The following is a 20,381-nucleotide window of genomic DNA, read 5'->3' as shown; positions in this document are numbered from 1 at the left end:
TTTAAGGAACCTCTGGGACATCTTTAAATGTACCAACACCCAAATCATAGGGATCCCAGAAGGAAAAGAGGAAGAACGAGAAGTTGAAAACTTATTTGAAAACATAATGAAGGAAAACTTACCTAATTTGATGAAGGAAATAGCCATGCAAGTACAGGAAGCACAGAGAGTCCCACACAAGTTGGACCCAAAGAGGACCACACCAAGACATATTATAATTAAAATGCCAAAGATTAAAGATAGAGAATCTTAAAAGCAGCAAAAGAAAAGGAGAATTACCTACAAAGGAGTTCCCATAAGACTATCAGCTGATTTCTCAAAACAAACTTAGCAGGCAAGAAGGGACTGGCAAGAGGTATTCAAAGTGATGAAAAGCAAAAACCTACAGTCAAGATTACTCTACCCAGCAAAGCTATCATTTAGAATTGAAGGGCAGATAAAGTGCTTCCCACACAAGGCAAAGCTAAAGGAGTTCATCATCACCAAGCCCTTATTATGTGAAATGTTAAATGAACTTACCTAAGAAAAAGAAGGTCAAAACTATGAACATCAAAAAGGCAACAAATTCACAACTATCAACTGAATCTAAACAAACAAAATAAGCAAACAACCAGAAGAGGAACAGAATCATAGATATGAAGATCATGTGGAGGGTTATAAGCTGGGAGAGAAAATGGTGCAGGGAATAAGAATCATAATTGATAGGTACAAAATATACAGGGGATGTTAAGAGTAGTATAGGAAATGGAGAAATCAAAGAACTTACATGCATGACCCATGGACATGAACTAAGGGGGGCATTGCTGGAGGTAGTGGGCATACCAGGAAGAGGGGAGCAAAGGGGGGAAAATTGGGACAACTGTAATAGCATAATCAATAAAATATATATTTAAAAAAAAGAAGTACAAATAGGTAGTTACAGGATAGCCATGGGGATGTACAGTATAGTAGGGAAAATGGAGTAGCCAAAGAATTTATACACATGATCCATGGACATGAATAATGGTGGAGGGAATTGCCTGAGGGAGTTGGCGGGTGCTGGGTGGAGGGGGGAAATTGGAACAACTATAATAGCATAATTGACAAAATATAATTTAATAAATAAATAAATAAGTATATAAAACGAAAAACTACCATCTACAATAACACATGCACACAAACCCAAATACTTACAATGGCATCAAACCCCCCAAATACTTAGTATAAATCTAACAAAAGGTGTACAGGATCCATATGTAGAAAAGCGGTGAAGGAAATAAAAGGAATCTAAATAAATGGAGACAGATTCCACGTTAGAAGGTAATATAGAAAAGTCAATTGCTCTCCCCTATACCAGGAATGAACTACTGGAATCTAAAATTTTTTTAAAGATATCATTTAAAAGTCTTTGTTAGTGTTATGTGGTGCATTCAAATAACTAGCACATTAGCTTGGTGATTAGCAGTTTCAACTTGACCACACCCTTCGGTCAGAAATCCTGGGGTTACCAAGACCTTCAGGGAGTGACCCAGGCCTCGTCTTCAATTCTGAGTCACAGTTGTCCTTTGAGTGGTTCCACCCATCCCTGGACACCTCTGAGGTCCTATTTATCAAGCCTCGTTCTTTTTCTCCGAGCCACTTTTATTTTGGCAGCTCTGCAGGCTTCCCTCCCTCATTTTCAGACCTTCCTGCCTCTCTTGCTCCCAGCAGGTTGCCGAACTTTGGTCTGACATGTCCAAAGACGCCTCCGACTCCCAGCAAGTCTTACTGCCTCGTGTCCTGTTTCCCAAGTATTGTCTGGTGTCTCTGTTCTCCACTCTTCTTCGCCTCCAACCCCCTCCACGCTCTTGGCTCAAGCACGGGGCTGTCCTTCCAGAGTGTGTTTATTATGTTTAAATCATCTTCTCTGCAACAAATATTTGCATATGGGAACCCTACATTTGCCATCTGGTTTTTCCTATTTTCCAGCCAGAGGAACTCTCAATTTCATATATATTTTGAGAAATGAAGTTTTCCCCAGATGGTCTCTCCAAAGAACCAAAGCAAGGTCAGGGTTTATGCATTCCTTCAAAGGTTCTGGGCAGAGGTTAGAATTACTCATGTATTCTCGGTCCCCTCAGCAGTTATTTTGTCAGTGCACCTGATAATGGGACACGGCCTACCTCTTTTTTTTTTTTGTTTTGTAGCTAAAAACATACCAGAGTTTGAGAGAGATGTTGAACCATAAACTGGTGTCCCCAGGGAAGGGAGAGAAACCTGCCCAGTTGCTCAAATAATTTCAAACCAAATCCCCTAAGAATATTTCCACAGGGAGAGAAAAAAGTATGGATATTAGAAAGATGATGAACCAGGTGTGCCAAAAGATTTCTTAGTCATTCTTAGCTCTAGAAGGGGTTGGGGGCAGACCCAAATCTCTACTGGGAAACATATTTCCCCTTTTAAATCAGGAAAGAAAAAAAAAAACCCCAACAACATAGCCCCAAATAGAGAATGTTTTCTTTTGTAACTGGAAGCAAACATTGCTGATGGCTTTAACAGCTGCCTGCCAACACAGCCTGAGAAGCAGGCAAGCTCAAACATTTTTTGAGATCAACACATGTACAGACATACAGTATATTAGGTCAAATTATAAATCCAGGAATAAAAGAACAAATAAACAAGTTTCGGCTTTCTCTAGCTTTCTGCATCCAACACCAGCTAAACTAGACTCTGAAGCCGAGAAATCTAGATTCCAAGCAGGCATGGCTCTCAGGGGTTCAAGGCAAAGCTCCCTCTGGTAGGAAAAGAAGGTGCTGTTGTAGATTAACTGGCTGACGGCTGGCCGGGTGGAGGCTGACGGCCCTGCCTAGCCGAGGCTTCCTTGTGTCTTAGCCCGGCAGACTCGGAGGATGTGGGGCAGGCTAACTTCAGGCCTGCCATTGACTTGATCTTTGACCCCAGTAAATCATTTAATATGCCATGGGCCTTTGTCCATATGTTCACGTTTGGTGTAATTCGGATGAGAATTCCAGCAAGTCTGGGTGTGCCACCCATTAGGGCTAAATCTTTCTCTGTAGAGCTTCTGGGAAGAACATTCTGGACAGCTGCATTGCAGAGAGCCAGGGTATCCGGACGAACCACATCGAAATGCCTGCAGATGCTGAGATTAGCATTCCCTTAATTCTGGCTGAAAGGTAGGACGAGTTTGTTCTTTGGTTATCAAAATGGACACTAGACTTTTGTGATATTGCCTTAGAGTTTTGCCTTAGGGCCAGAACCCCCCCAGAGTGTAGCGGGTGGGAGGATATTGTGTTATTCCCCTGATTCCATCACTATATTAGCTGGCCCCCTTGAGCAAGTCACTCAGGCTAAGGTTGTTCAGACTTTAGTTGGTCAGGAAATCAACAAAATGAATCAGAACTAAATACTTTTCAATGAAGTCAAGTTGAGTAAAATAAAAAATACAAGTACTTAGGCCACATTAAGTATAAGCAACTGTCACATGTGGGTGTGGATGTATGTCCTGTGGTCAAGATAAGCAATATATTTTTTAAAAATATATATATTTCATTGATTATATTATTACAGTTGTCCTGATGTTCCCCCTTTGCCCCCCTCCACTCAGCACTGTCCACTCCCTCAGGCAATCCGCCCACCATTGTTCATATCCATGGGTCATGCATATAAGTTCTTGGCTACTTCATTTCCTCTATTGTACTTTATATCCCCATGACTATTCTATAACTACTGATTTGCACTTCTTAATTCCCTCACCTTCTCACTCATTCCCCCATCCTCCCCTCCTATGAGGCAACCATCAAAATGTTCTCCATGTCTATGAATCTGTCTGTCTTCTTCTTGTTTGCTCAGTTTGCTTTTTAGAGTCATAATTGGTAGATATATATTTATAGTTCTTTTTAAAGATTTTATTTACTTACTTTTAGAAAAAGGGGAAGAGAGGGAGGAAGAGAGGGAGAGAAACATCAGGGTGTAAGAGACACATCAATTGGTTGCCTCTCACATGTGCCCAGTTGGGAACCTGGCCCACAACCCAGACATGTGTCCTGACTGGGAATCCATCCAGAGACCTTTCGGATCACATGCTTGTGGTCAATCCACTAAGCCACACCAGCCAGGGGTATTGTTCATAGTGTTGATCTTCTTTTTCTTAAGTAAGTCCCTTTAGCATTTCATATAATAATGGATTGGTGATGATTAACTCCTTTAGTTTTTTTCTTGTCTGGGAAGCTCTTTATCTGCCCTTAGATTCTAAATGATGGCTTTGCTGGGTAGGGCAATCTTGGCTGTAGGTCCCTGCTTTTCATCACTTTGAATATTTGTTGCCAACCAGCAAACTTCTAGGCTGCAAAGTTTCTTTTGAGAAATCAGCTGACAGTCTTGTGGGAGCTCCCCTGTAGGTAACTAACTGCTTTTCTCTTGCTGCTTTTAAGATTCTCTCTTTATCTTCAAACTTTGGCCTTTTAATTATGATCTGTCTTGGAGTGGGCCTCTTTGCATCCATCTTGTTTGGGACTCTCTGTGCTTCCTGGACTTGCATGTCTATTTCCTTCACCAAATTAGGAAAGTTTTCTTTCATTATTTTTTCAAATAGATTTTCAATTTCTAGCTCTTCCTTTTCTCCTTCTTACACTCATATGATGCAAACATTGGAATATTTGAAGTTGTTCTAGAGGCCGCTTTTAATATCTTCATTTTTTTAAATTCTTTTTTCTCTTTGTTGTTCTAATTAGTTGTTTTTTGCTTCCTTATATTCTAAATCATTGATTTCATTCTCAGTTTCATTCATTCTACTGTTGTTTCCCTGTAAATTGTTCTTTAGTTCAATTAGTGAATCTTTTGTTTCTGATTGGATCTGTTTTATTCTGTTGAGGCCTCACTAAATTTATTGAACATCCTTATAAGCAGTGTTTTGAACTCTACTTATGATACATTGCTTATCTTTATTTCCTTTAGCTCTTTTTTTGGAGTTTTTGTTTAGTTCTTTCATCTGGGCTGTGTTTCTTTGTCTTCTCATTTTGTCAGCTTCCCTGTGTTTGTTTCTATGTATTAGGTAGAGCTGCGTTGACTTGGTGTCTTGGTAGTGTGACCAAGTATAGTAGGTGTCCTGTAGGGTCCAGTGGCACAGCCTCCCCTGTCCCCCAAGCTGGATACTCAGTGTGTACCCTTCATGTGGGCTGAGTACAGCCTCTTCTTGTAGCTGAGCCTTGACTGCTCTTGGCAGATCAATGGGAGTGATTTACCTAGGCCAGTAACCTTCAAGGATTGGCTATGACCACTTATCACTGACCTCCACCCTCCACGGAGGATCAGCTGTGCAGAACAGTGTGATGGTGCTCTGACATGGTCTGTAACTGTCCACTTGGTGCACTGGCCCTGGGGTTCCCTGGTGGTGCAGGCCAAGGTCAGTCCCCTCCTGTGTTGTGCCTGGTACTACCCTGCCTGAGATATATAGCAATTTGAGATTGCTGCTACTTGTGCTGGGCTTGGAGATTCCCAGGCAAAGTCAAGCTGTGAGTCTAGGCTGGCTGCTGCTAGTGCTGGTCCTGGGGCCATTTACTAAGAGGTAAGGGGGCTGGGAGCTTACTGAGGCCAGCTTGTTTGAGAGGATTTAGAATGTTGTAAAGCATGATCCAAGACCAGCCATTTATATGGAAAAACCACTGTTAACCGTTAGGTGGGCTCTGTAAGTTGGGTGGGCCTCAGGAGATCTCCTGAGCAGGTCAAATAGTGTTAGCCAGGTTGATGGAGTCTCAGATATGGCACCCACCTGATGACTCTGTGTCTCTGTGGGGGAAGGGTTCAGAAAAGGAACAATGGCTTCTGCCCACCTTTCTGTCTGGGAGGAAGCTGTGCCCCAGCTCCTGCCTTGATACCAGATACTTCAGTTCTTCCCTGTATGCCACTCATACCTTTCAAGCTGCTACCCCAGTGCTGGAGCTCAGAGGGAGTGAGTTTGGGTAGGTGAGTCCATGTGGGGTTCTTTAAGAGGAACTGCTTGGGGTTCCAGAAGTTTCCTCCACCAACATAATCCCCACTGCCTTTTGTAGACATAAATAATGGGGACTTATCTTCCTGGCACTGGAACCCTGGGCTGGGGGTCCTGGTGTGGGGCTCGGTTTCCTCACTCCCAACATATCCCTCCAAAATTTTTATCTACCACACGTGGATGTTGGACCAGCCTGTTTTGTGTCTGTACCCCTCCTACAAGTCTGGATGCATATGGTTTCTTTAATTCTGTAGTTGCCAGGCTTTCATTCATCTCAGTTTCTGATGGTTTTGAATGATGGTTGTTTTATATTTTAATTGTAATATTGATGTGGTTGTGTGAGGAGGCAAGCCATGTTAACCTATGCTGCCATCTTGACTGGAAGTCTTAGTGTAAATGGTAATGTTTTTTTAAATTCAAGTACCGGGACTTCTGACCAAGATGGAGGCATAGGTAGATACACTTTGCCTCCTCACATAACCAAAAGAAGGACAACAACAAATTTAAAGACAAAAAATAACCATAACTGCCAGAAAATCAAACTGTATTGAAATCTGACAACCAAGGAGTTAAAGAGGAAACATAAAGCATACACCAAGGCACATTATAATTATACTCCCCAAGATGAAAGATAAGGAGAGAATCTTAAAAGCAGCAAGAGAAAAAGAGACAGTTAGCTACAAAGGAATTCCCATAAGACTATCAGCTGATTTCTCAAAAGAAACCTTGCAGGCAAGAAGGGGCTGAAAGGAAGTATTCAAAGTGAGGAAAGACAAGGACCTATGTAGGACATAGATAAGGTCCTACAAGGACCAAAGCTGTCATTTAGAATGGAAAGGCAGATAAAGTGCTTCCCAGATAAGGTCAAGTTAAAGGAGTTCATCATCACCAAGTCTTTATTCTATAGAATGTTAAAGGGATTTATCTACAAAAAAGAAGGTGATCAAAAATATGAACAGTAGAATGACAACGAACTCACAACTATCAACAACTAAACCTAAAAAAACAAAGCAAACAACCAGAACAGGAACAGAATCACAGAAATGGAGATCACATGGAGGGTTATCAGTGGGGAGGGGGAGAGGAGAGAATGGTGGAAAAGGTACAGGGAATAAGAAGCATAAACGGTAGGTACAAAATAAACAAGGTAAGGTTAAGAATAGTATAGGAAATGGAGAAGCCAAAGAACTTATATGTATGACCCATAGACATGTACTAAGGTGAGGGAATGTTGGCAGGAGCGGGGTGCAGGGTGGAGGAGATTAAGGGTAGAAAAAATGGGACAACTGTAATATCATAATCAATAAAATATATTTAAAAAATTCTAGTCCCACCCAGGCTGGTGTGGCTAAAAGGATTGAGTGCTGGCCTGAGAACAGAAGGGTTGCTAGTTCAATTCCTAGTCAGGGCACATGCCTGCGTTGCAGATCAGGTCCCCAGTAGGGGGTGTCTGAGAGGTAATCACACACTGATGTTTTCTCCTCTCTTCCTTTCTTACCTCCTCTTTAAAAATAAAGAAATAAAATCTTTAACAGAAATTCAAGTCTCAACAGTTCATTGCTGATCTTTAGGGGCACGTAAGAAACTTGACTTTTGTCTTTTTAACTGCCGTGTTGAGCTTGACCCCAAAGACCCTCTTAGTGAGGAAAAGTTGGGGCAGATGGGTGGGTAATCACAGCTGTCCCCTCCCCATCTTCCCTCCTTCCCCACTCTGCAAACATGTGTTTATTTCATTTGAGTTGACGTTATGCTAAAGAGCAGCTAGAGAAGAGTGGTTACTGTTGAGAAATAAGGAAAAAATGTTTAAGTCTCAAGGTTAAGATCTTTGGAGGAGTCAGGTTTGAACTCTTAGTGTTTGAAACAGAATGGTGGGTGTGGGAAAATTAGCAGTAAAAATGACATCTAAAGAGGGAAGAGAGGGCTTCACCAAGTGATGTAAGCAAAGATGAAGGCATGTTATACCTGGGGTTAGATACAACTTTCTACAAAAATAGCATGTGAATCGAGATCAAACTCCCATTTCTGACCCAGAGTAATTAGAATATAATGAAATCATTGCTGTATTAATATTTATGCTAATGTTTGTTTCTGAAAACAATAAGAAAATATGAACGGTCCCTATGCAACTTGAAGGTTTTTGCTGATATGAGGCTTGCTGGTTGTGAGAAAGTGAGGCTTTCAGTGGAAAATGAGCTGAGAAAAAAGAAGATTCCAGACCCCACCTTTTTCTCCCCGGTAACTACAGGCACCTGGGAAGTAGTTCTCAATAAACGCATATTGAGCAAATCTGGAAGCAACCCAGCAAAGCTGACTTTAGTGCCCCAGTGTCCAAGGGCAGCAGGGCAGAAATGAATTCACACAACTGTTATAAATAGAATCTAGGGCAACAGCTAAGTCAAAGTTCATGTCGCTTCTTGGGAGTTTTACCTGACACTCTGGACAGAAAGGCCGTTGCTTACTCAGTGACTGAGGTCACCCAGAGACGTGACTCTGCTTTGGGTTGCCGGTGACCTCTCTGAGGACTCCCGCAGTCCCTATATCTGAAGGATGTCTCCCGCGCTGTCAGAGTTAACTGTGTAGCTGGGGACACATGCTGGGTAGTAATAGGACAACCCTTAGAATCTCCTCAAATTAGGACCAACTGACTCCCGTAGGCTGTGTCTAAAGAGTTGTGTCCTTTGCTGGAGGGACCCCAGTTCAGGAAGGGCGACTGCAGGGTGAGAAGTCCTGGAAGCCAGAGCCAAGGCCTAGGAGCGGAAGCCGTGGGGGCAGGTTCCCTAGGACGTCGCAAGTGCGGCGGGGGAACCATTTCTAAGAGAGCCGCTCTGAGTTGTAATTAATTAGGTGTAAGGGAAAAGACACCTTCTCACCTTCCCAGCTTTCATTCTGGGCCTCAAGGAAATAATTTACACAAGGTTCTCACCTGGAACATTTCCCCGAGAACTGGCGCATTGTGTACATTTCTTTCATGCCTCCGCAAACACTAAAGAAATTTCTTTAGGCAGTTACTGTACCCCCCAAACACCACCACTTCCTTCTTAAACAAGGATCTAAAAGTCAATGATCATATTACTTCAGAGAGGGACAAATGTCCATTAACAGTTAAATAGGGAGGGACATTTTATTATGTGAAGCCAAGAGCAGGAGCTGTGCAATCAGTAGATCTGAATTCAATTTTCCGTTCTGCCACACACCGGCTTCGTGACAAATCACTTGCCCTCTCTGAGTCTCTGAGAAACGGGGATGACAATAGCAACAATATCCCGCCTGTTACCCACATAGGCAATCATTGTAAGCAGGGACGTGTTACACATTAATTATGATTATCGCTGGGGCGAAATTGGTACAAACACTCCCTGAAAGCTGCTCAGTGGGGGCGTCTTTTTAGAAGGGTACAGGCAGATCACGAAGCACGGGGAGAATGAAAAGTTCAGTCAACCAATATTTATTGACCATCTACTACGTGTAAATCATTCCTAATAAAGAGGGGGGAAAGTGAGGTGGGGGAGGAGTTAGTAGGCATGGCTCCTGTCCTTTGACAGACCTGGAGAGAACAAATACATGGTAGAAAGTGTGACCCACATCAGGTAGTATAGACATACTACAATGCAGGTAGTAAGTAAATAGTCTAGTCAGTGAATGCTAAAATTTTTGTGGGAGGACTTTCAAGGGGGCTATAACACGAGTTTGCATTGGTAGGGGGGTAGGATTCAGATGAAAGAGGACTCACTCTTTTAGAAAGAGAGTGGGTTGGAGCAAAGGCTTAGAGGCCAGGATAAAGGAGACGTTCATATCACCTATCAGACTGGTCATCTGGCAGACACTCACTGCAAACTCTGCACCGTGCTAACTCCTTTCACATGCTGTTGTTTAGTTTAACATATACATAATGTTATAGCAGATTAGCCTTTGTCATCTCTGTTCTACAGATGAAGAAACTGAGTCTCAGCAAAATTAAGTATTTTTGCCCAAGACTACCTAATAAAGAAATAACAGAGCCAGAGTTCAAATCCAGATTTTCTGACGCCAAGCCCACAAGTCTTTCCATAGTATGTGTTGCTTGTTCGAAATACTGAAAATAGGTCAATATGAGTGGAATGGAAATTTCCATGCTGGGGCCATAAGAATGGTAGGGGGAAACCAGAATATTGCCCATGAAGCCTATGGGTAGCCAAGGTCTCTGAGGAAGGGAGGGAGGGACATAATTCTGTCCAGGATTCCTAAGTCCAGGGCTCTGTGGGGGCATTGGCTATACTGACTAATCATTAGGCAGTTCAGGAGGAAGAAAGCTAGCTCCTTGTTATTCATTCTTGGGTAATTCCTCATCTCCAACTTATTTTCTTTTCTATTTTTTTTTTTTCGTGAACACAGTCCCCCACTACCACAAATTATTCAGTCAAGTTTCCCACATTGGGGAAATCGCAGGGGTCAGCACATCCGGAGTGCAATGGATAAGCCTCGCCCTGGGAAAACCACCTTCGTGATCATGGTGTCTCCCCTGCCAGGTAAGTATCCAACTTACTTTTTTGATTGTTAATCTTGGGTACCTTGGCAATTTCTACCCCAGAAATGTCATCGGGTTTTGGTAATGAGAAAAAGTGAGATTCAGGTAGGTCCTGGATCCCGTGAACTACAGTGAAGAAAGTTCTCACACACAGACTACGTCGGTGCCCTGAGCACTACTGAATCAGGCCTTCCAATGAGATGCTTCTACACTCTTTTCCCAAAGTAAAGATTTTGTTGTAGGTCAACGGTGACAGACAATGCCCACTCTTTAAAGGTGTGTGGGAACTTCCCAACTCCTTAAGTAGTAGTTTGCTTGGGGTCTCAAGCGTGTAGCTGCAGTGGCGATTCTTTCTGCCTCCAATCCCTCTTTCTGAGTGAATTTTAAAATGGATATTGATCTTCAAATCTTTCCAAAATATATGCCCTATGACCCAGCAATATCACTGTTGGCAATTTATAAGCACATTCAAAGCAAAGTCAAGTATATAAATATGGAGCACTCTTTAACATGCCCCCAAAACTGGAGACACCTAAGTTTCTAATGCTATAGTGGTAGGGAATTGGTCGAGTATATTATGGTACATCCTATTCAGTGGAATGCAATGCAGCCATTTAAATAATATTGAAGAATGTTTTTAATGGTGTAGAAAATGTCAAAGTTATTTCAAGCTATATTTGAGGCCAATTTTTAATTTTGGAAAGGATATAGCCATTTACAACTTTAAGATGGCTACTATATATGTTAAACCCTGAAAACAAGTGTTTGTTTGGATATAGGGAAACTGGAACCATTGTGCATTGCTGGTGGGAATGTAAAATGGTGCAGCCACTGTGGCAAATGGTATGGTAGGCTCTCAAAAACTTAAATACAGAGTAACCATTTCAAACAACAGGTCCACATCAGGGTATATACGCAAAGAACGGAGAGCAGGAACTCACAGAGTTATTCGTATTGTACACCAATGTCCATCTCAGCACTATTACAAGAGCCTGAAGGTGAGAACAACCCAAATGTCCATCAATGGATGAATGGGTGAACGAAATGTGGTCTATACATACAATCAGGTATTACTCAGCCTTTAAAAGGAGTGAAATTCTGATGCCTGCTGCAATGTGAGTGAACCCTAAAGACATTATACGAAGTGGAATAAACTGGACACAAAAGGACAAATGCATGATTCCACTTGTATGGAGGACCTAGAGTAGTCAGATTCATAGCAACAGACAGTAGGACGGTGGTTCCCAGGGCTCGGGCCCAGGGGAGGTGGGGGGTTGCTGTGTAATGGGCGCAGAGAGTCAGTTTGGAAAGATGAAAAAGTTTTGCCGAGGATGGTAGGGATGGTTACACAACAGCATGAATGTGCTTGTGCCACTGAACTTAACATGGTTAAGACAGTAAATTTTGTTATGTATATTTTAGCACAATACATTTTTTTTAGAAAAGTATATATACAAAATATTATCCAGAAGGCTGGGTAGTAGATTATGGGTGATTTTCTTTTCTTTTGAATCATCTTCTATTTGGTTTTAAACATCATTTAAAATTTGCTTTTAATTACATAAGAATGATAAAACATTCTCCATGGAAAAGAATAAAACACTTCACACAAAGTTAAAATCCCCTTAGATCACCTCCCTCAGTCCCAGATATATATCTTTGAACCCACTAAAATTATATAGGATTGTTTTATATATAACATTTTTCAACTTTTATTTTCAGTCGACACTATTTCTTAGACCTGTCTCTACGTCACGCTTTTTCAGTTCTGCTCTGTTTAATTATTACATATCATTCTATGGATGGAGGTGCTATAGTTTATTCAGCCAGTTGCCCATTGATGAACAGTTAGGTGTTTTAATTGCAGGTTTTTGCAATTAACAACAATGTTGCATGAACACAATTTGCGTTTTTTTTACATTGATTCTAATAAAATATTTTATATTTATAAAGAGAAAAACTATTTTATTTTTTAATTTTTTCACCCCAAACCCCTGACAAAAAGTATTTTAAAATATTAAAAATATTTGTTGTTTGAATTTGGGCTGGAACAAAGGCAGTGACTTTAATTCACTGTGTGTCCCCAGTTTCCTAGAGGCCAAGGTGGCCTGAGACACACATGTGCCCTCACACTGTGGGTGTGTTCGGGACCAAGTGATAACACTTGGCCTCTATTATTTTTTTCCTCACAGAATTCAGAGCAGTATAATCCATCAACCTACCCCCTCTCCAATTTTCATGATCCATTTGAAAATTGAAAAGGCCAAAGCTGCTACAGATAAGAGATTGAATCCATTCCTAAAACCTCAAATCAAAAGAATTGAAACCTGCGGTGAGAGTTTTCAGCCCCTAGCGGGGCGGAGGTGATAAGATAGATATCTCAACCCCTATGGTACATCTAAATTCTTAGGTAGAATTTATATAATTTGGTCCCTTGGATGTGTAACCACATTAGCTCCTGTCACCATCTGATCTTCAGTTCCTAACCTTGTACTTGGGATGCTGGAGACGCTGGAATTAATGAGGAAATCAGCTAATTCTCAGCACCCCCTACTTAGTCCCATGTCATCTTTAACCGAAGGTGCAACTGAGTGTAAAATAAGCAAAGTTCTTGCATTTGCTAAAATGAGTTACCACACAAAGGCTCTCTGGTTTAAAAAAAAAGAAAGAAAAAGAAAAAGAAAAAAAACCTCCCCTCTCTGCAGCCTCCCCTCAAGCCTCTAATCTCATCTGTGAAAAAGAACTGTACTTTACTGTCCACAAAACAGTCTATTTTCAAAGTGAGGGGAGACTCGCCGGGCGAGGACAACCATCGGTAACTGCGGTTCACGAATTCCTGCTTGTTTATAGAAAGCAGTGGCTAAGGACAGACACTTTGAAACCACCTGTGAAAGAATTAAAGACCGAGGGGGGCAAAACCCCCATCACAAACAGAATCTCACTGATCAAGTGTGAAAGAAAAGGAAGAAAGAAAAAGCCAAGTAGATCTTTGCAGGCAACCACTAGATGGACATAGAATTCAAAAACATTCTTTAGTGAGATCAAGGATGGCAGGCTTTGAAGCCTGGAGGGCTGGCGAGTCTCAGAAACGGCCTGGCCGTGGCAATCCCCACACTGAAGCATCCACAGTCTTGCACTTGCTGGAGGAAGGCATTTAAATGGGAACAATGTCAAATTTCACAGCTATCTTATGTCCAGTGACCTTACGGGACCCTAAGGGAGAGACAGATAAAAAATGATTGTTTTCAACAAGGTCCTAAAAGTGAAGAAGTCACATAAGCAACCTCGAGAAACAACTTCGAAACGAAAACACTCACAAATGGTTGCAGGCAGGGTGGTAAGCCAACAGCGCTTATTTATTTATTCCTCTATTTATTCTTTTTACTGAGGACTCACAGTGAGGCTTATTCCTTACAGAACACACACAAAGGTAAAGCTCCATCACCACACTATGTGAATTCCTGAGGATAAAGTTATTGTGGAAAAGAGGAGGTCACAACTATCCTAAATTATTTAATCAATTTGAAACAGGTTTCATCGTTGTTATAAAGTGAGACATATCTATTGTCTGAGGAAACAGTATCTGCACTTTACGTGAGAGAATAATTTGAGGACAAAGATGAGGTCTCAAACCTCTGCTGCGTTGCTCAGATAAGAATTTCAATGGTACTCCACATGCCCTAACTACGACTAAGTGAATCATCTTAGCTGAATGTTTTCATCCTCCCTTTTAAAGCAAATGAACATTATAGGTGCAGCTAAGATTCCCTTTCACCCCAATCTCATTTTCCATCTTCCGTCCCGGAGGCAGCCACCACTACCATGAGTTGAGATGTACAATTCTGTAAATGTTTGTATTTCTACATACATGTATATGGCCACTAAAGAACTGATATTGTCTTATGTGCTAATTTTTCCTAAATTGTGTCATGCTGTATGTATTGTTCTGAATTTATTTTATTTTGTATATTACACTTAACTTTATGTTTTGTCAGCTATCTAGATATGTGTCATTCCTTTTTTTTGGACTTAATGTTTTAATTTTTTAAAAGATATTATTTATTTATTTTTAGAGAGAGGGGAAGGGAGGGAGAAAGAGAAGGAGAGAAATATCATTGCGTGGTTGCCTCTCATGTGCAAGCCCCACCGGGGACCTGTCTTGCAACCCAGGCCTATGCCTTGGCTGAGAATCGAACTGGTGGCCCTTTGGTTCAAAGGCTGGTACTCAATCCACTGAGCCACACCAGTCAGTATTAATTTAATGTTTATTTTTTTTAATCATTAAAAATTTTTTTCAGTTATAGTTGACATAGATTACTATATTAGTTTCAGGTACACACCCCAGGATTTAATGTTTTAAAGGAAGAAACCTAGGAGGAAGGAAAAGATTATTCAAACCTGAACAGTTACATGTACAATACGTAATGTTTCTGCCTGCCTTTGATTGGGAGACTAAAGACAGGAGGCCTTCTTGGAAGAAGGGAGGCCCACGTTAAGTTTTTGAAGGAGATGAAAAATGCTTAGTGACAAAGCATATCGCACCTAGGGCATTTCAGAGATACCCCTTAAAGTAACTTCCCAAACTAGATATTGTGAGATTTGCTGTATGATTTTTCCTTCACTATGTAGCATATAGGTTTTATGGCTAATTAAAAAAAACCATTTTGGCTAATTGAAGATTTTGACTGTTGAAGATATGTTTAAAAAGGGATGCTATACTAATTAAGTCAAGATTTACTAAAACGAAACCCCAGCAACTCTATAGAATGGTATCATTTAAGTGCAACAGGTGGACACAAACCAATTACAAATGAAGGAATCTTTGATCCATGGAGTCATTGGTGTGTGCTGAATAAAACACATTCAAAATGTATTTGCAGAGTGAGATAAAGACACGGAGGTCACAAGGGGTGCTGCTTATGTTAGTCGTTTTAATTTCACCTTGTCAGCACGCTTGTGCACAAAACTTGAGACAGCAAGACTTTGATTTGTTCAGGTTTCCTTAAGGAGGAGTCACAGAATCCTTGAAGCATGATTTGAAAAAGATGGATAAGATATTCCACCCAAAATTCAACATCACCTTTAATCTTGCCCTCTCCTCCTCTAATCCCTAGGTAATGTTTTGTGCTTCTTTTGCAGGAAAGCAATTTTGTTAATCACTTTAGCGCCAATTCTTGCATCCCTGGCAATACTCAGAACTGCTTCCATCCAAGTCTTTGATGTGGGAAAGAAACACACACACTCTTTCGCATGTAATCTGAAAACAATTCACCTCTTGCCAATGAATGCACAGCACTCCACTTTAATAGAGAGCGAGTTCTGTGGAGGTTTCTAATCCTTTCTGCCAAAGAAGAGAAGAGAGAGAATCACTCAGGTAGCCCAACCTCATTCAGGAGTTAAAATCACTTGGAATGTTTTGTGGTGTGTTTGGGGCTTTTAAAAAATATCACTTGCGGAAGATTACGGCTCTCAGGGGAAATCAAAACAACTCAAGATTTTAAAAAATAAATAAATAAAAAATAAAAAGTAAAAAAGGCTCCCTATCCGCAACGCAAACAGGATATTCTTCTCAACTCAGATAACTCTTGATCTGAGTGTATTACAAGAAACCTGCTTTAATCCCTCAAAGCATTGGTGTTACAGATAAGTAGCGGTAACTGAGGTGGCTTAAATTCCAGAAATGTACAAAAGCTTTGGTTGAGAACAAAACTAAGAAAGAAAGAAAGCTCAATCTGCATTGCGGTGACTTGGAGAGGTAAATTTAGAGCAGTAAAAATGCAAAGAATGACCCCTAAAAAAGGAATAGCCATAAAAGTCCAGAATTGTCTGCATAGCCTTACAGGCTACTCATGGTCTGTGTCTGAAGTTGTGTGTGTGCTTTAGGAGTGTGTTTGTGTAAGCATTTTAAGAAAGTGAAATTGCTTTACTGATTTTTTGATCTGATGGAGTTCATTTGAAAGTTTACTTAACATTTCACTGTGATATTACAACATTCCGAAGCTTCAGCACACAAATGATTTTTTCCTTCTGCAATTTTTGAGTTCTAGTATTTTCTCCATTTCACCCTTTTCCCTGACATATCACTACTTACTTGAATGCAATGAGATAGACTTTATTCTTTCTCCCTCTGTCAGTAATGATCATGTTTTCACAGTTTGGGTATCATTTTGACCTACCTTCTGACACCCTCGTTAGCATATTGCAGAGTTCCCCAGGCCCCTTCTCCACCACACCTCTTTATTGGCCGGTAAGGCAGTTTATTTCATGATGGCCTCTTCCATTTACTCAAAATGTGCTCAAAATGCTCTTTTATTTTTCAAAGAGTCCTGCCTCCTTAAGAAAAAAGAGATAAAGCTTATTATTTGATAGGTAGTATACACAAATACTTAATAGAAATTCAAAATGAAAGAAACACTGTCCATCACCCACTCCTTAGAAGCAAACACTGGTACCATCTTTTTGTGTATTTTTCCAGAGATATTCGGCATACAAAAGTCAAAGCACATAAATATAATTCTCCCGACAAATGGCAATGTGTTATATACAGTTACTCATTTTGCTTTTTTCACTTAATGTATATTAGAGGTCCTTCTATAACAACATATATGATCTTCCTTGTTTTTCCATAGCTGCTTATTATAGCCTTCTATGGATATCCCATGACTTGTTTAAACAGTTTAGGATATATTTGTTCCAAACACTTCCATGCTCTTATTTCTTCTCAGGTTGTTTCTATGACTCTACCTTGGGTGCTGTTGAAGAAGTGTAACATGGAAGGCCTTAGAACAAATTTAAAAAGTTTATTTTCTAAACTTAAAAAATTTTTTTTTAATTTACCCAAAGAAATATGGGTCTGTAGCTTCAAAAGACCAGCATCATGGAAGTAGTGTGATGCCAAGACTTTCAGTTGCTTCCCCTTGGCCCCATCGTGGACCCCACTGAGATGGTGTCATGACCTAATGGCTTAAACATTTAAAATGCCGTTGCGCATTGATTTCCCTATGGGGTTCCCATAGGGTACTGAAGTGATCATTTCCTTTATGAACTTTAATTCCCTTAACCTACAAAATAGTAAGTATTAAATATTGCTTTATACCCCTTTAATTGAACACCAATTCGACATGCCATTTCATACATGACTAAAGACTCAAATCAGGGAAATTGGAACTTCTAGTTGACCCTAGTCTTTCGGAAGAGTGGCGCAAGCTGTGGGCCTGGACCATTGTGATTTGTGCCCTGTGGCCGAGTGGGCCAAGAGATGGAGCGCTTGAGAGACTGTAAATTAAAATTCTGGGGTTATGCCTCACATTCCACCAAGACTGGTCATGCTTAAGGGATGCAAGAGCACCTGGGCAAAATTCCTTTCTGCTTCTTGGTGGCTCCATAGAACTTGGAGGCCCAGGCCCTTGCCAAGTGAGGGTTTCAACTTTTAACTCTGTCTTGCCAGGGCTGGTATCTATGCAAGTGTTGTTTGGTTCTCCTATTAGACTGACTTTAGTTTAGCTTTCTGATCTGTTCATTTTGCTCCTAATTTATGAGCTCCCACCATAGATAGGACGCTTAGCTTTTCTTTGCTCATTCTTTTACTGGGAAACTCTTCTAGTGTAAAGCCTGTATTCTGGTTTTTTAAAATATATTTTATTGATTATGCTATTACAATTGTCCCATTTCTCCCCCTGTATTCTCCTCCGCCCTGCACACTCCCTCCCAACTGCATTCCCCCCTTTAGTCCATGCCCATGGGTCATACATGTAAGTTCTTTGGCTTCTACATTTCCTATATTATTCTTAACCTCCCCCTGTCTACTTTCTACCTACTATTTATGCTGCTTATTCTTTGTACCTTTTTCCCCTCTCTCCCCCTCCCATTCCCTGCTGATAGCCCTCCATGTGATCTCCATTTCTGTGATTCTGTTCCTGGTCTAATTGTTGTTTAGGTTTTTTTGTTTTGTTTTGTTTTGCTTTAGGTTCAGTTGTTAATAACTATGAGTTTGTTGTCGTTTTACTGTTCATATGTTTTATCTTCTTTTTCTTAGATAAGTCCCTTTAACATTTCATATAATAAGGGCATGGTAATGATGAACTCCTTTAACTTGACCTTATATAAGAAGCACTTTATCTACCTTTCCATTCTAAATGATAGCTTTGCTGGATAGAGTAATCTTGGATGTAGGTCCTTGCCTTTCATGACTTTGAATGCTTCTTTCCAATCCCTTCTTGCCTGCAAAGTTTCTTTTGAGAAATCAGCTGATAGTCTTATGGGAACTCCTTTGTAGGTAACAGTCTCCTTTTCTCTTGCTGCTTTTCAGATTCTCTCCTTATCTTTCATCTTGGCTAATGTAATTATGATGTGCCTTGGTGTGTGCTTCCTTGGGTCCAACTTGTTTGGGACTCTCTGAGCTTCCTGGATTTCCTGGAAGTCTCTTTCCTTTGTCAGTTTGGGGAAGTTCTCCTTCATTATTTTTTCAAATATGTTTTCAATTTCTTGTTCTTGTTCTTTTTCTTCTGGCACTCCTATGATTTGGGTGTTGGAATGTTTAAAGATGTCCTGGAGGTTCCTAAGCCTCTCCTCATGTTTTTGAATTCTTGTTTCTTCATTCTGTTCTGGTTGGATGTTTCTTTCTTCCTTCTGGTCCACATTGTTGATTTGAGTCCCAGTTTCCTTCCTGTCACTGTTGTTTCCCTGTACATTTTCCTGCATTTCACTTAGCATAGCCTTCATTTTTTTCCTCTAATTTGAGACTATATTCAACTAATTCTGTGAGCATACTGATTACCAGTGTTTTGAACTGTGCATCTGATAGGTTGATTATCTCTTTGTCACTTAATTTTGGGGGGAGCTTCGATCTGTTCTTTCATTTGGTCCATTTTTTTTGTCTCGGCGCACCTGTTACATAGTAAGGGTGGAGCCTTAGGTTTTCCCCAGGGTGGGGTAACCCACATCGCTGAGTTGTGATGCTGTATGTGGGGGAGGGTCCAAGCCAGAACAGTGCTGCTTGCTCTGCTTTCTGCTGGTTTTCGGTCACTTCCCCCACTTTCCACAATCAAATTGGGCCCTTCTGATGCTGATTTCTATGTGGGTGGGCTTGTGTATGTTCTAGGACTCTGTGTGTCTCTCCAACAAACTCTCCTGTGAGGCTGGGAGTTTCTCTCACTGCCTCAGCCCCCACAGTTTTCAGTTAGAGGTTTGAGGCTCATTGCCCCACTGGAGTCCTGAGTTGTGTGGTCTATCCCACTGCACAGTTGTTCCTCCCAGTTTATCTGCACATGAATGTGGGACCACCTGGTCCTCCAGCTGCCACTTTGCCTCGAGTCATCTCTGCCGGGCTGCGAGACTCTGCTCCTCCTACTGATCTGGATGAATATTTCTTCTTTAACTCCTTGGTTATTAGACTTCCATACAGTTCGATTTTCTGTCAGTTCTGGTTGCTTTTTGTTTCTAAATTGTTGATGTCCTTCTTTCGGTTGTGCAAGGAGGCGCAATGGGTCTACCTGCGCCTCCATCGTTAAAGCCTTTTAGCTGTTGTAAAGGAGAGCTGGTTTTGAAGCAACAGAGTTGGTGGTCCAGTGGTCATTGTCCTACATTAGGAGCAAGTGGTGTCACTAAGCTCCACGTGTTTGAAAACCTTCCTGACCAGTACCTGCCTTGGGAAAGGAAGATGAGCCCAAGCTGTACTCCTTGTTTTCAAGTCAATCTACTGACCCTGGGAAGATCCCCAGGGGCTAGCTTGGACTAAACCCTGCTTTTCTCTCCATGGTGGATTTTTAAATGTAGGAAGTTTTTCTCATTAATTTCTGCATTTGTGTTTGAAGTAGCTGCTATAAGGGAAGAGAAAGGCACATTACACTGAATATGTCATTTTTTTTTAAGAACCAATGACACAGGTTCTTAAAGGATAACAAATTTTGGTCC

At 41.0% G+C, this 20,381-nt stretch overlaps 1 pseudogene; it reads right to left on the bottom strand.

Annotated features, from left to right (window-relative positions):
• Positions 1-10,325: 10,325 nt before the first annotated feature.
• LOC119059723 (uncharacterized) lies at positions 10,326-10,478 on the bottom strand (annotated as a pseudogene).
• Positions 10,479-20,381: the final 9,903 nt, after the last annotated feature.

The sequence above is a fragment of the Artibeus jamaicensis genome, unplaced genomic scaffold, assembly GCF_021234435.1.
Source record: "Artibeus jamaicensis isolate MK-2021 breed Jamaican fruit bat unplaced genomic scaffold, CSHL_Jam_final contig_490, whole genome shotgun sequence".
NCBI lineage: Eukaryota > Metazoa > Chordata > Mammalia > Chiroptera > Phyllostomidae > Artibeus > Artibeus jamaicensis.
The sequence above is the reverse complement of the archived record's forward strand: the minus strand, read 5'-3'. Positions and strand labels throughout refer to the sequence as shown.